Source organism: Mustela erminea, chromosome 13 (genome assembly GCF_009829155.1).
Source record: "Mustela erminea isolate mMusErm1 chromosome 13, mMusErm1.Pri, whole genome shotgun sequence".
NCBI lineage: Eukaryota > Metazoa > Chordata > Mammalia > Carnivora > Mustelidae > Mustela > Mustela erminea.
The window spans coordinates 26,438,097-26,454,239 of NC_045626.1; positions in this window are offsets into that span (position 1 = coordinate 26,438,097).

Genomic DNA, 16,143 nt, shown 5'->3' on the forward strand with positions numbered 1-16,143 from the left:
ATGCTAGTATGGCACAGAAAGATAATAGAAGCCTGGGTCCCCAAAGACTACTGAACCAACTTTCTTACTCTGGACTGCCCACATCCAAACTTTTTTTATTTTGGAACAAAATCAAATTCTCTCTTGTTTAAACCACTGTTATTTTAGATTTTCTGTTAACTGATTACAGAATCCTTCTCTCTATCTGGGGCTCAGTGATCACCCAACAGTAACACAACTTCTTACTAGTGTTGACAGCTTTCCAGTGTATAAAGCCATCTATGTGATCTTACATTCTCATTAGCCCTTTGATTTAGCTAAGGGAGGTCAGTGGATATGAAGGCTGGTTAGTGGCAGAGTCAAGACTCAAAATCCAGTTCTCCTTACTTCTATAGTAAGCTTTTCCTGCTCAATCTCTTGGCCTCACCATCAGAGCTGAACCAGTCTGTAACATCTCTGATATCCCCTATTGCAATATATGTAGGTGAAGATGACAGAAGGGGCTGGACCTAAACTTGATCTTCTCCCCAGGACAGAACAGGAACTGGGTTGGAAAGGTACACTGTCCAAAAGGCCTCACAGATTATTGTGTGATACAAGCAAAGCTGTGACCTGGTGTGTAGCCAGGACCACAAAGGAAATAGAGCCCAGCAGCACAGATATTCCAGGAGCAGGAGGTTATCAGCGATCATCATCTTTGATAAGGGGTCCCTGCTTCTCACTTGGTATTCATAGTCATGTACCAGCCTTGGGAAAACACACCACTGAGAATAAATAGGGCGGCAAGAAGCAAGCCCAGTGCTTGACTTAGGGCTATGACTGGCAGAGAGGAATTTGGCTCAAGAACTCATGTGGTCATTGGCTCTCCTAGTCAGAGGGCAACAACATACACTGGGAGACCAGGTAAAAGCCCTGGGACCCCTAGACATGGGGCAGTCACCATTACACAGGACTAGAAGGCTGCTAAGGCTTTCTTAGATGCCTCTGGACTCCAGTCTTAATGTGGGCTCTGAAACAATGCTGTAGCTTCGGGAGAAAGAATGGAAAGACAGCTGGTCTTGAGCTGAGAAAGGATCCAAAAAATACTAAGAGCCGAGAATACCTTGCTGCAAATGGCCACTTATTTCCATACCAGGCCTAATATACACACAATTTAGAAGTAATGAACTCATGTTATCTAAAGTAAATAATCATTCTGAAAAGCCATGACTCTGTACCAAATTAGAAACTTCCCTGAAAGCATTGTTAACGTCTGGAGTTTTCAAACAATAAAATTCATTCTTCTCATCCAACTTTTACATCATCTCACTATTAAGGACAGTGGCTTCCTGGATGATTGTTAATGATGGCTTTCTTTATTATATTTTAGACCATTTAGCAAAGTTTATTGATTTATACTTCCTTGTAATTAGTTGTAGTGATTAAAATAGCTTTTATGGCCCTCTAGAGATTGACTTTTTAAAGAATCAACATTTACCCCAAATTGTGTGCTTTAAAACATGGTTAAATACTGTTTCAATTCAGTACTAAACCATCACTGGTGAAACTGTGATTTTATATGTAGTTGCTTTCTCATCCCTCTGCTTCTATGGCACTATCATCCAATTACTTGGCAGCCAATAATAATAACAGCAGCCAACTTTCTCTGAGTGATTACAATAAGCGGAACATTGTGCTAAGTGTCTTAACACATTATTTCATTTAATCCTCTAAACAACTCTATAAGGCAGAGACTATTTAACTATTTAATTGAAATCTCAGGAGTTAAGTCACTTGGCTGATAAGTAGAAAATTAGGAATTTGAGCCTTTGGACATTATGACTTCAAAACCTCTGCTTTTAACCACTAAACTCCAGTGCACATTGCCAGGGGAGCCAAGTAAGCCAGAGCAAGAGCCTTGTACACAGAGGTGAATTGGCAGTGCCCTCACTGACATAATTTGAAGGATCCTAAAGACCTCTCTTAAACAAAAAGTTCTCTCCTCACCAAACGCACTTGAAGCTGAAATTTCTCCATTAGGATGATTTCTTTAACTAAGGTATTATATGTTCCTGGAAATATAAGTACTTCCAACACAGTGCTACTTGAACGGTGGCCTAAAGCTAAAACAATAGAAGAAAACATAAATCTTTACGACTTTAGGGTAAGCAATGGTTTCTTTAACCCACTGAGCCACCCAGGTGCCCCTAAGCAATGGTTTTTTACACACAACGTCAAAAGCACAAGAGACAGAAGGAAAATAGATAAATTGAACTTCATAAAAATCATAAACTTTAGATCTCCAGATGATATCACCAGGAAAATGAAGAAAAGACAGCCTACAGAATGAGAGAAAATATTTGTAAATTATACACCTGATAAGAAATTGTATCCAAAATATATAAAGAGCTCTTGCAACTCAATAATAAAAAGACAATCTAAATAAGAAATGGGCAAAGATTTGAATGGACATCTCTCCAGAGAAGATACACGAATGCCCAATAAACACAGGAAAAGATGTTCAACATAATGAGTCATCAGGGAAATGCAAATTAAAACCAATGAACTCACTTCACTTCACTACAAAAACCATTTCACATCTATTAGGATGACTATTACTAAAAAGACAGTAACAGATTTGGTGAAGACGTGAGAGAATTGGAACCCTTGTACATTGCTGGTGGAAATGTAAAATGGTGCAGCCACTACAGAAAACAGTTTGGCAGCTCCTAAAAAAGTTAAACATAGACTTACTCTATCACATAATAATTCCACTCCTATCAGGGCACCTGGGTGGCTCAGTGGGTTAAGCCTCTGCCTTGGGCTTGGGTCATGATCTCAGGGTCCTCGGATGGAGCACCGCATCGGCCTCTCTGCTCAGCAGGGAGCCTGCTTCCCCCTCCCCCTCTGCCTGCCTCTCTGCCTACTTGTGATCTCTCTCTCTGTCAAATAAATAAGTCAAGCAGAGAGAGTCAATTATCATATGGTTTCACTTATTTGTGGAGCATAACAAAAACATGGAGGACATGGGAAGATGGAGAGGAGAAGGGAGTTGAGGGAAATTGGAAGGGGAGATGAACCATGAGAGACTATGGACTCTGAAAAACAATCTGAGGGTTTTGAAGGGGTGGGAGGTGGAAGGTTGGGGGAGCTAGGTGTTGGGTATTACGGAGAGCACATATTGCATGGAGCACTGGGTGTGGTGCATAATCAATTAATTCTGTTACACTGAAAAGAAATTTTTAAAAAAGACTAAAAAAAAGAACGAAAAAAAAATTAATGAAAGTAAAGTAAAAATTAAAAGAAAGAAAGAAAGAAAAAAATGTTAAAAAAAATAATTCCACTCCTAGGTATATACCTAAAAAGTATGGGAAACAAGTATTCAAATATTTTTATACACATGTTCACAGTAGCACTATTTACAATAGTCAAAAGGTAGAAATGACTCATATGTCCATTAATTGATGAATGTATAAACAAAATATAGTGTATACTTTTTCAGCCATGAGAAGAAATGAAGTATTGATGCCTGCTACAACATGGATGAATCTTAAAAACATTATGCTAAGTGAAGTAAGCTAGACATAAAAGGTCTCATAATGCATGATTCCGTTTATATGAAATTCTAGAATAGCAAATCCAATGATATAGAAATCAGATTGGTGGTTTTCAAGGGTGAAGGGGAGGACAGAATTGGTAGAAACTGCTTAATGGGTACAGGGCTTCCCTCTGAATGATGGAAATGTTTTGAAACTAAGTAGAGGTAGTGGTGTTCCCAGATTGTGAATGAATTGAATATTACTGAAATGTCACTTTGAAATGGTTAATCTTATGTTATGGGTATTTCATATAAAAATCTTTATAAATTTAGCACAAGGTATGTAAGACCTTTCCAATGAAAACCTCAAAACATCATTGAAAGAAATTTAAAAGACTTAAAACACTTGAGAAATATACTATATGCATGGGTTGGTAGATTTGTTGTTAAAGATATCCATTCTCCCCAAATGTATTTATAGGCTCAACACAATTTCAAACTCCCAGAAAGACTTTGGGAGAAACCAAAAGATGACTCTGTAATTAAGCACAAGTGCAAAGGACGTAGGATATCTAAACAATTTTTTAAAGGAAGAGCAATTTTTCAGGAATTTATACTACTTGATATCAAAACTTACTATAAAGTTATTGCTATCATAATACCGTGTGGTACTGGCTTCAGGATTGACAAACACATCAGTGTAACTGAATAGAGAGACCAGACATAAGCCACACCTCTATGGTCATTAGATTTTTTTTTAAGATTTTATTTATTTATTTGACAGAAGGAGATCACAAGTAGGCAGAGAGGCAAGCAGAGAGAGAGGAGGAAGCAGGCTTCCCGCTGAGCAGAGAGCCCGATGCGGGGCTCAATCCCAGCACCCTGGGATCATGACCCAAGCCGAAGGCAGAGGCTTTAACCCACTGAGCCACCCAGGCGCCTCTGATCATTTGATTTTTGACAAAGGTGCCAAAGAAATGGACAAAGGAAAGTCTTTTCAACAACATGGTGTTGGAATAAATAATTCTGCATCCATATGGGAAAAAAATTAACTTCTAAAAATTAACCCCTACCTCACACCATATACAAAATTTAATCTGAGACAGATGACAGGCCTAAATGTGAAACTTAAAATCATAAAAACTTCAGAACAAAACGTGAGAAAGTATCTCTATGACTAGGAGGGGGGCAAAGATTTCTTAGACATACAAAGCAGTAGTTGCCAAAAAACCAAAAACCAACCTGATAAATTGCACTTTATCAAAATTAAAAGTTAACACCAGTGAGAAAATGAACATGTAAGCCACAGACTGGGAGAAAACACATGCAAGCATATATCCGACAAAGAACTTATATCTAGGATATATAAAGAACTCTTTCATCTTAAAAAAAACTAAACAGCAATCAGATGTTTTTTAAAACTCAGCAAAAGAGTTGAATAGACATTTCATGAAAGATATTATACAAATTATCAGTAAACATAAGAAAAAGTGACTAACACCATTAGTCATCAGGAGATCAAGTTAAAACCACAATGAGATACCACTGCATACCCACTAGAATGACTGATATTCTTGGGTCTCCTTCCATACTCTCTGGCCCCCACCATCTTTCCTGATTGTGTGAAGTGGATTCAACAAATATTAATAAGGTCATGTTTATAAAAGACATCTTTTCTTTCTTTAATAAGCTACATAAATAACAGGCATAAGAAATTCCCTTGGGAGTTACTACTTAATTCTCAGAACTCCTGGGAGGTTTCCTCACTTTATTTATTTATTTTTTTTAAAGATTTATTTATTTATTTATTTGACAGACAGAGATCACAAGTAGGCAGAGAGGCAGGCAGAGAGAGAAGGAAGCAGGCTCCCTGCTGAGCAGAGAGCCCGATGCGGGCCTCAATCCCAGGACCCTGAGATCATGACCTGAGCCGAAGACAGAGGCTTTAACCCCCTGAGCCACCCAGGCGCCCGGTTTCCTCACTTTAACATTAAGTAACAAGGAAGGAAAAATCTTGGCAACAGCAGATGTGGGTGTATTATCTTCTGGAACAGAACTTTTCATTCTTCACTCCCAATAAGGCAAGGTTAACTGACCTTTATAGCTACTCCAGAACAAAACTAACTGGGGGGAGTATTCCCCCACAGATAACGGTTCAAAACCTAGTACTAGAAAAATCAGTGTGATCTGAGATTTTGTACCACCACTTTTACCTTGATGCTACCTATTATCTACAGAATAAATCCCAAATCCTGCCTGTTGTTTAAGGCTCTATACACTTTGGACCCAACTTACATTTACCATCTCGTAGCTGGACTCTTCCTAACGTTGGCCCCTAATTGCTATATTCTTGCCTTTTCTGACACCATTTTTCTACTTGGAAGGCTCTCCTTCCCTCCTTCTTCTTTCCCAAGCTCTGTCTAACTCTCAAGATCAAACAGCTCAAGTCCACTCTCCCCTCAATGCCCCTCCCCGCCCAGCTCTCTAAACCCTTAGATTTTTCTCCCTCCTTTAAACCCTTTTAAGAATATGTGGCTTTTTGCACCAGTCACTTGATACTTCCTATGTGCTGCCTTCGGTTTCTCATTGCTCCTTCCCTACCTTAATGTATGCCCAGTGAGACTATAAACTCCTTCAGGGCAGGGAACGGACAGTCCTGGTCCTACGTTGCACTCTTCTTGGCTGCAGAAGTGTTTCCTAATGCAGATGACTTGGATGTCTCAAATGTTCTAAATTTGGATGTGGATTTGTAAAGAACTATCAGAACTTGGGGAGACTCAATATACAGAATGTGGCCAATCAAGCTAATCTGCTTTTGGAGCCACAGTTCATTCATTATCACTGCTCCTTTCTACTTCCCACCTGTCCTTGAGAGTCTCTGTCCTCTATTATCTATATACACACAGATGCTTCTTGACTTTCAAACTTTTATGTATTATGGAGCTTTGCTTCAGATCCAAAGTAGGTTAACTCATCTATAACACTAGCAGATGACTCTCGTGTAGTTGATATGGTGCCAGTGGGTTTAAGGATAAATGAACCTACCACAGTTGTTTTGAACTCTGCCTTCTCTTCAAGCTGATGTCTCCTTTCGCCTTCCTGTCATCACTAATTTCTTTTTCTTAATTCTTCACAGATTTATTTGTGCCCAGGACCTAGCTTCTCCTCTGACAATGGTCACATTTAAGTGGACTCTGTATTGGATCATGAGTTTGTTGTTCAGCATTTTATTTTGGGTCCTAAGTATATTTATTTCTTATTGAGAGAAAAGGGGTGCATTCTTTCTCTCTCTCTCTCTCTCTCTCTCTCTCACACACACACACACACACACACACACTGTATTTGTAGTTAGAGTAGATTATGAAATGCTAGAGCAACAAATAAAACCTGGAAATCTCAATTGGCCAGTGGCTTAACATTACAAAAGTTTATTTCTTGATCATATCACAGACCACCACAGTCCATGGTCCACAGGAGAAAGTTTTCGTCCATACTCTGGCTCTGACACCTCTGAGATCATTGGAGCTCTCCCTTGGATCCAGTCCATCTACCCAACTAACACTGGGGAAAAGATCAAATGGAAAATCCACTATTTCTCAACTGCCCTGGCCTGAAAATAAAATACACATTCCCTTGGCCAGAATTTAATTACACTGGGAACAAACAATAAGGAAAACTGAAAATGTAGACATCCTAATTACCTAGGAAGGATTTAACTGGATATTTCTGAACACAGTCAATACAATGCCTTATCACCTCTATCTTCCAGTGGATTTTCATTTTATTTATAACGTGAAATCTACTTTTATTTCTTTTTTCTATCAGAGATTCTTCATGGAGCATAATGACTTCTTGTTAGAATTTGGGTCAGTGCTTTTTAGGACCATGACATACCTCTCCTCTTGGATTATTCATTGTCTGCTTAGTTTAGTTCTGTTACTTCTTATAACTTCTGGTTTTTTACTAATCTGCTACAGTAATCTCCAAATAAATTTCTCTAAAAGAATGCTTGAAACTCACCTCCTTTAAAATATAAGTTTCTTTTTTTTCCCCAAGGTTTTATTTATTTATTTGACAGACAAGAGATCACAAGTAGGCAGAGAGACAGGCAGAGAGATAGGAAGAAAAACAGACTCCCTGCTGAGCAGAGAGCCTGATGTGGGGCTCAGTCCCAGGACCCTGGGATCATGGCCGAAGACAGAGGCTTTACCCACTAAGCCACCCAGACACCCTAAAATATAAGTTTCTTGAAGGCAGGACATCTGTCATGTTTGTTCTTGTATCTCTACTGTCTGAGAGAATGTCAAAATAGGTACACAGGACACATTTGTTAACTAGGCAAAAACTTCTTGAGTGTTTTTCACATCTAAAAGTCTTTTTAAAAAATAATTTTGGGGGGTGCTTGGGTAGCTTAGTTGGTTATACATCTCACTCTTGATTTCAGCTCAAGTCATGATCTCAGGGTTGTGAGATGGAGTCCCACGTTGATTTTCTCTCTCTTTTTGCTCCTCCCCCAAAACAATAAAAAAAAATAATAATAATTGTGTTTGAGCCTGGGTGGCTCACACAGTTAAGTATCTGACTCTTAATCTCAGCTCAGGTCTGGATCTTGGGGTCATGAAGTTCAGACCTCGCTCTGGGCTCCATGTTGGATATGGAGCCTACTTAAATAAAAATATAATAATAATAATAATTTTGTTTAAAAAATGTTAGTACGGAGGCACCTGGTGGCTCAGTCGGTTAAGCAACTGCTTTGGCTCAGGTCATGATCCCAGGGTCATGGGATTGAGCCCCTTTGCGGGCTCCTTGCTCAACAGAGAGTCTACTTCTCCCTCTCCCTCTGCCTGCTGCTCCCCCTGCTTATACTCTTACTCTCTCTCTCTCTCTGTCAATAAATAAATAAATAAGATCTTTTTTTAAATGTTAGTTTTGCCTTTATCTTAAAAATATTTTATCCTGGGGGCGCCTGGGTGGCTCAGTGGGTTAAAGCCTCTGCCTTCGGCTCGGGTCATGATCCCAGGATCCTGGTATCAAGCCCCACATTGGGCTCTCTGCTCAGCAGGGAGCCTGCTTCCCTTCCTCTATCTCTCTGCCTGCCTCTCTGCCTACTTGTGATCTCTGTCTGCCAAATAAATAAATAAATAAATAAATCTTTTTTAAAAAATTTTTTTATCCTGGGGCACCTGGGTGGCTCAGTGGATTAAGCCTCTGCCTTCGGCTCAGGTCATGATCTCAGGGTCCTGGGATCGAGCCCCACATCGGGCTCTCTGCTCCCCATCCCCCACTCTCTGCCTACTTGTGATCTCTCTCTCTCTGTGTCAAATAAATAAATCAAATTAAAAAAATATTTTATCCTCAACATTAATACATAGTTTGATTGGCTATAGAATTTTAGGTTTAAATTATTTTCTTTCCAAAACCTTGAAAAGAGTGCACCATTATCTTCCACATTTAGCGCTAATCGACTTATTTCTTTGTAAGTAACATTTTTCCTCCCTTGAAGTTTTTAGAATCCTTAATAGGATTTTAAATTTAAGATTAGTAAGTTTTTTGAAATTTCATAATGATGGGTTTGGCTAACGTTTTTTTTGTTTTTTAAATGTTTATTTATTTATTCATTTATTTATCTTTTTTATCATTTAACCTGCTGTGTCCCTGGTAAGTCCTTAGTCTTTTCAGTTTGATCACTCATGTAATTTTCATCTCTGGAAATTTTTGTTTATATTATTTCCTGTTCTGTACTTCTGTCCTTATGAAACTCTCATTTTCCCTGTGCTTTCTATATTTCTGTCCCTGTCTCATACTTTTATCTCTGTTTTTTTTTTCTTTTCTATATTCTTAAATAGTTACTGAACTTTATCTTCCAATGAACCTTTTTGGAGGGCTATCGTGATTTTTGTTTTAAGAATTCATTCTTTTTCTCTGATTGTTCCATCTGTACAGAAATACCTGAAAATAATTTTTTAAATGGCTGTCAAATCACTTGCATTATCATTTGTCTTTTTTCTTTTTTTAATAAAGTATAATTAACACAGTGTTATGTTAGTTTCAAGTATACAGCCCTTTTTTTCCCCCCAGAATTATCTCTGTCTCCATCTGAAGTCAGTTTTACTGAGTTTTTCATCTTTGTCTTTCCTTTTCATCTTGCTGGGTTTTGTCATGGTGGCCTGTTTATATTTTATATAATAAAATAGATATATTTTTTATTATAATAAACTTGAATGGATATTTAGATCATTGGTGTGGGGAGAAACAGCTAACCGGGAGCTCCGTGTACTTGGAGAAGCATGAAATCAGCAGCTTAGCTGTGGATTGAACTAGTAGGGTATCAGCAGTCAAGCTGACAGCTTCCCAAACGCTAGAAGAACAGCCCCACTCTACAGCAGCAATGCACACGTTAGAAGCCTTAGCGCTTCTCAGATATTTGAATTTTCTGAGGGTTAAGGTCTTTCCAGTCTTGCCCAGGGCAAAATGCAGACTGGTTGCTGTATCCTCCAAGCAGTTCGGGAGTCAGGGCTGGGGAGGCTAAGTATTGTGTATAACGATCATCAATCAACCCATGTGTTTTCATCCCGGCTTCTCCTTCTGGATCTCTGTTGTACCTCCAACTCAGAATGGGGAGATTCTGTAAAATTCTTCAGGACAATGACTTCTACCCCTGCGCGGCAACCCCTCCATGGTTTGCTCTGGGCGACAAGTTCTTCCACTGAGTGTCATCCATCAATATGCTTCCTTCCTCTTTTTTTTTTTTCCCTTCTTTTCTTATCTTCCATACACTGTTGAAATTTCTTGTGTTCCTCTATATCTATATTATTAGAAAAGTCTCCCCGCCCCTTTTTCATTTGTAACGTAATGGAGTCATCACTTCTCGTAAAGTAGTGATGAGAAAAACATGCACTTGATGTGTCGTCTTGAACTAGAAGAAGAGTCTATATACTTTTATTTTAACATCTTAATTTAATTTAAATTTTTTTCATGTTCCAAGATCCATTGTTTATGCACCACACCCAGTGCTCCATGCAATCTGTGCCCTCCTTAATACCCACCACCAGGCTCCCCCATTCCCCCACTTCCCTCCCCTCCATAACCCTCAGTTTGTTTCCCAGAATCCACAATCTCTCATCTTTCCTCTCCCCCTTCGATTTACCCCAATTCACTTTTCCTTTCCTTCTCTTAATGTCCTTCATGTTATTCCTTATGCTCCACCCCCCTGGTGATTATGATCCGACAAGTTTGGGAGACACTGTCTCCCAAAACTGTCTTTTATTCTTACTTACCCTTTATTTTAAGCACTGAATGTTTACTGGTTTGTAACTCCTTGCATTCTATGCCTCAGTTTTCCTACTAGTTGATCATTTTCATTACAGCGGGAGCATATCTGATGATTCTTTGTGATTAGCCTACCGCCCTTCACCCTTGAACCCTTGAACACTGTCAGGCATGGCTTAGAAGTTCAATAAATTCTCCTTGAGTAACAGAATGAACAAAGGGATGAGCAAGTGAAGGAATGATATGCATTTGGGTAAGTAGTTTCTCTAGTATCTTACTCTGCTCTTATTTACTCAGTAGGTTCTTTTTTTTTTTTTTTTGGAAATAAAACTAGTCAGCTATATGTAGCCATTCAGAATTAATTCCCTTTAAAAATAGATACGGTGACTCACTTGTATTTTTTAAGGAAACTTTCCATTTCCACGAGCCCTATTTCCAGAAACACTCCGTAATGCACAAGCTTTCAGCTTGCAAATGGTTTCATTTGAGTCTCATACCAGGAATAGCTTGTATGAATCCATAAACATGAATGAGGCTCTTCTTGTGGGATTCTCCTATTTTAGTCCAATGCTTACCTCAAATAGAACCCATTTAGGTGAATTCTGCTGCCATAAGCCCATTTAAACTCAAGGTTGCTATTGTAAATAACAAGATTAAAAGCAAACATACCTCAGTCATCATTGATTCATATCTCAGACAGACAATAAAATAAATATATCTATTAAAGTATATGAGGGCAAAAATGTTAAAAATTCATAATCCATTTTTATCATTCTTCAAGGTGAGTCTGAATTTTTGATAAATAACATACACAATCCTTATCTTAAAGAGCTAGTTTTTAATGAACACAGGAATAGAAATGCTGAGATTTAAAAATAGGAATAGAAAGAGGGCTACCAGCACATTTATTGTAGACTTATTCTAAGATCCGACTTGCAAATATTTTTTCTTTACCTCATACTCGATATTTTCCATTGAGTGAGTGAAAAGTTTTAGTCAGTTTCAATAGTGACTGTTTTCTTCAATCAAGTGTTTTCATTTGCGTTACAGATTATTCAGGTATTGTGTGTAATATTTAAGTCAGCCAGGACCATGGGAATACAACCAAGCAAAATTCAGAATGTGGGAAGTTTTACAGGACAAATAACCCAGTTCTCTCAACAAATAAATTACTTTCCTTAGTTAACTTTGAAAGAGTACTTGGGCAGCTCTGGGGAGAGTAAACTGAGGGGAAGCAAAAACCATGGAGTCTGGTCAGGAGCTACTGTGCTGATCTATGCAAGAGATGATGGTAGCTTGCACCAGGGTTTGGGTGGCAGAGAAGATGAGAAGTAGTCAGATTTGGATCTATGTTGAAGTTAAAATAAAAAGAATTTGCTGATAGATTGTATAAAGGGTGTGAGACAAAGAGAGTGAAGAAGAATTCAAGGTTTTTTTCCTTGAACCACTGGAAGGATAGCCTTGCCACGAACCGAAATGGATGATCATGTGAGAGAAGTGGGTTTCAGAGGGAAACTGGGAATTCCATTTTGGGCAAGGTAAGTTTGCGACATCTATCAGACCCCCAAGTGATAGTCAGCTGGAAATACCAGCCAAGAGTACATGAGTGAGTTCTGGGTAGGAGATATAAATTTGGAAGTCTTCAGAGTATACAAATATCAAGCTGTTAAAACAAATTAGATCACCAAGGGAGTGACTGTGAGTAGAAATTTGTTGCTTCAAAAATACTGTGGAACAAACAATCCCAATATTTAGTGACTTAAAACAATAATCATCTGTTTTCATCTCTACTTTATCTTCCTGTGTCTCTCCCTACCTGATTTGTGTATAGGGCCAATTTTGGAGGTAGCGTTTATATGTGTCTGTGGGAAATAATACATCTCTTCTTCCCTGTAGGTACTAACTAGTTGGCCTATTTAAGCTTAATTTCTTCCTGGGACATTAACAACTCTTCTTCTCCTTCTTCTTCTCCTTCTTCTTCATCTGCTTCTGCTTCTGCTGCTTCTTCTTCTACTTCTGGTTCTTCTTCTGCTTCTTCTTCTTCTTCTTCTTCTTCTTCTTCTTCTTCTTCTTCTTCTTCTTCTTCTTCTGCTGCTGCTGCTGCTGCTGCTGCTGCTGCTTCTGCTTCTGCTTCTTCTTGTGCTGCTACTTCTTCTGCTTCTGCTTCTCCTGCGTCTGCTTCTCCTGCTTCTGCTTCTTCCCTGCTTTTGCTTCTGCTTCTTCTCCTGTTTCTGCTTCTCCTGCTTCTGCTTCTGCTTTTGCTTCTTCTGCTTCTGCTTCTTCTTCTGCTTCTCCTGCTTCTGCTTCTTCTCCTGCTTCTGCTTCTTCCCTGCTTCTGCTTCTGCTTCTGCCCTGCTTCTGTTTCTTCTCCTGCTTCTGCTTCTCCTGCTTTTGCTTCTTCTGCTTCTGCTTCTCATGCTTCTGCTTCTTCTCCTGCTTCTGCTTCTGCTTCTTCTGCTGCTTCTTCTACTGCTTCTTCTCTTTCTGCTTCTTCTTCTTCTTCTTCTTCTTCTTCTTCTTCTTCTACTCCTTCTTCTGCTGCTTCTTCTGTTTCTGCTTCTTCTGTTTCAAGTAACTCTCATCCTTCTCCTAGAACCAGTGGCCTGGCTAAAGCATGGTTGTTTTTCCCCCTCCCCCACACCTCATGGCAATTTCAGAGGCACAAGAAAGAAACATACAAGACCTTTTGAGGTATAGGCTCAGAGCTGGTCCAGCACAACTTCCTTCTTATTCTATTGGCCAGAATAAGTCATATAGCTGAACTCAAAGTCCAGGATCAGCCCAATGAAAAGGCAAAGGCACTCGTACATGGAAGGGTAGAAATTGAGTTCAGTAATTTAATTTCTCCCAAGTCCAAGGACTGAGTCCATCCTGGACCACTTACCTTTAAAAGGTAAGTTTGAATTCTACACCCACCCTGCCAGCCTCCCCCCATCTAATCAGGGGCCAAACGTAAAGATTACCCTAGACATTATATAACCATTGCTCCCCATTGCCTAAAGGAACTTTCCTGAAGGCATTCATTCTTTGATTTTTGTCAAAGGAATGAAAACATTGACTCCATAGTACCAGTTACAAAGAAAGTCTGTGGTGAGATGATCCAAGATGACAACGTGTGCCTTGTAATAGTCTGAATACAAAAAAAAAAAAAAAAATACGGAGAGCAAATGTTAAGGAGCCATCTGTATATGAAATTGAAAACCACTCGACAGCAGCACCTGCTAAGAAATCTTACATGAATTGGTGAAAATGGACCGCACAGACCTCAGAATCTCAGCAGCATGCAGCAGGCTCTAATTTTCAGTAAACTACACGAGTTGGGATTTTTTTTTTTTCCAAGCTACTAAGATATAGAATATGTGTTTTTCTTTGTTTGGGGAAATATTTTTTTTTCCTAAACTGAGACAATTGTTGAATAAATATATTTTTAAAATTCCAAGCTTTTAAAATTTATTTGGAAGTAAGGACATCCGAGGAACAATTTTAAAAAATGTAATCCGCTATTATCAGCTTAGTCTACAAGCCTGGATTTTTGAAAAATAGTAGATCAGTAAATATGGTACTAGTACTCGTACCCTATCTTATATTTTAAGCTTCTTTTGCTAGATCTAGAGATTTTAGGAGCTGAAGAAGCCTTAGAGATCGTAATCACCTAATTTTATAGATGAAGTAACAGAGGCCCAGAGAGGTTAACCTGATTCTTTTGAAAGTACAAGAACTGAATCATGTGAGCTGTGACCCAGGGGCAAGTGACACAAAGAGGTAACTGTGAGAGGAGTTTACCCCACCTCCTCTACATCTATCCCCATACTCTCCAGGCACCCCACATTACCCCCTCCTCAGTAAATATACAAGCTAGTAAAAACTGTGATTTATTGCTCAACCAAAGTTCCAAACAAGGCCCCTATGTGCCCTTTTCCCCTCTCCCAGCCCAGGGTAGGTATCCTGGATTGGTCACTGTCCACTTACAAGAACAACCTTCCTTCTCTATCACCAGGGGGATCTTAAAAAACTGGAGGATTTGTTGGTATCTTGCTGTTTCTTTTATTTCCTTTACTTTATCTTCCTGTGTCTTTCCCTAGCTGATTTGCATATGGGGCCAATTTTGGAGGTAGTTTTCCTATGTGTCTGTGGGAAATAATACATCTCTTCTTCCCTGTAGGTACTAACTAGTTGGCCTATTAAAGCTTAATTTCTTCCTGGGAGATTAACAACTCTTCTTCTTCTTCTTCTCCTTCTCCTTCTCCTTCCTCTTCTATTATTATTAGTTTGGGCTAGTGTCTTTTCCAGCAGCAGCAGCAGCAGCAAGCACATAGATCTCCAAAGTCCTTTCTGGGACTAATGTGCTGCTTTTCTATTTTCTATTTTAGGGGACCATGAGAAGTTCAGAAGGTGACTAATTTGCATACTCAACCTCAAACAATATCTAAAACTCAACATAATCAGACTCAGTTTATTACTGCTGCTGTGAGAGATAAACAAAGCTAGACACCAGTTACAATGGTAAACACAGATTTTAATCTGTATTATACTATTGCAATAGGCAAGAGGGTCAAATGCAAACTGACCTCAATGTCAATTTGTACAGAGGTGACTGGGCATTTTAAAGGGAGAAGAAAGGGAGGCGAACAGGGGCTCAGTAGAGTCAGAGAAGTGACAAATTACAGAGGGGTGGTCAGTGTAAATGTTGACAGGCCAGTTGCAACAGTTAGCTGACAATTATTAAAGTTAGGATTCTACCCTCCCACAGACACTGGGAAACAGAGGCTTTATTCTTCCTGAGGATTACATTTTAAAGGAATGACTTTTAGGCCAGAAAGACACTACTGAATTATAGGACATACATACACATCTCAAGGGACAGGAGAAGGATTCACAATTGTAGGCTATTTATTTATTTATTTTTGTAGCACCCCCCACCCTTTAAATTTCTTTTCAGTGTTCCAGAATTCATTGTTTATGGACCACACCCAGCACTCCATGTAATATGTGCCCTCCATAATACCCACCACCAGGTTCACCCAACCTCCCACCTCACTCCCCTCCAAAACCCTCAGTTTGTTTCTCAGAGTCCACAGTCTCTCATGGTTCATCTCCCCCTCCAATTTCCCCCAACTCACTTCTCCTCTCCATCTTCCCATGTCCTCCGTGTTATTCCTTATGCTCCACAAGTAAGTGCAACTGTATGATAACTGACTCTCTCTGCTTGACTTATTTCACTCAGCATAATCTCTTCCAGTCCCGTCCCTGTTGATAGTTGGGTTGAAAGTTGGGTATTCATCCTTTCTGATGGAGGCATAATACTCCATAGTATATATGGACCATATGGTCAGAGGCCTATTTTCAGGTTGGCTAGAACAAATAGTAAATTCTTTTGG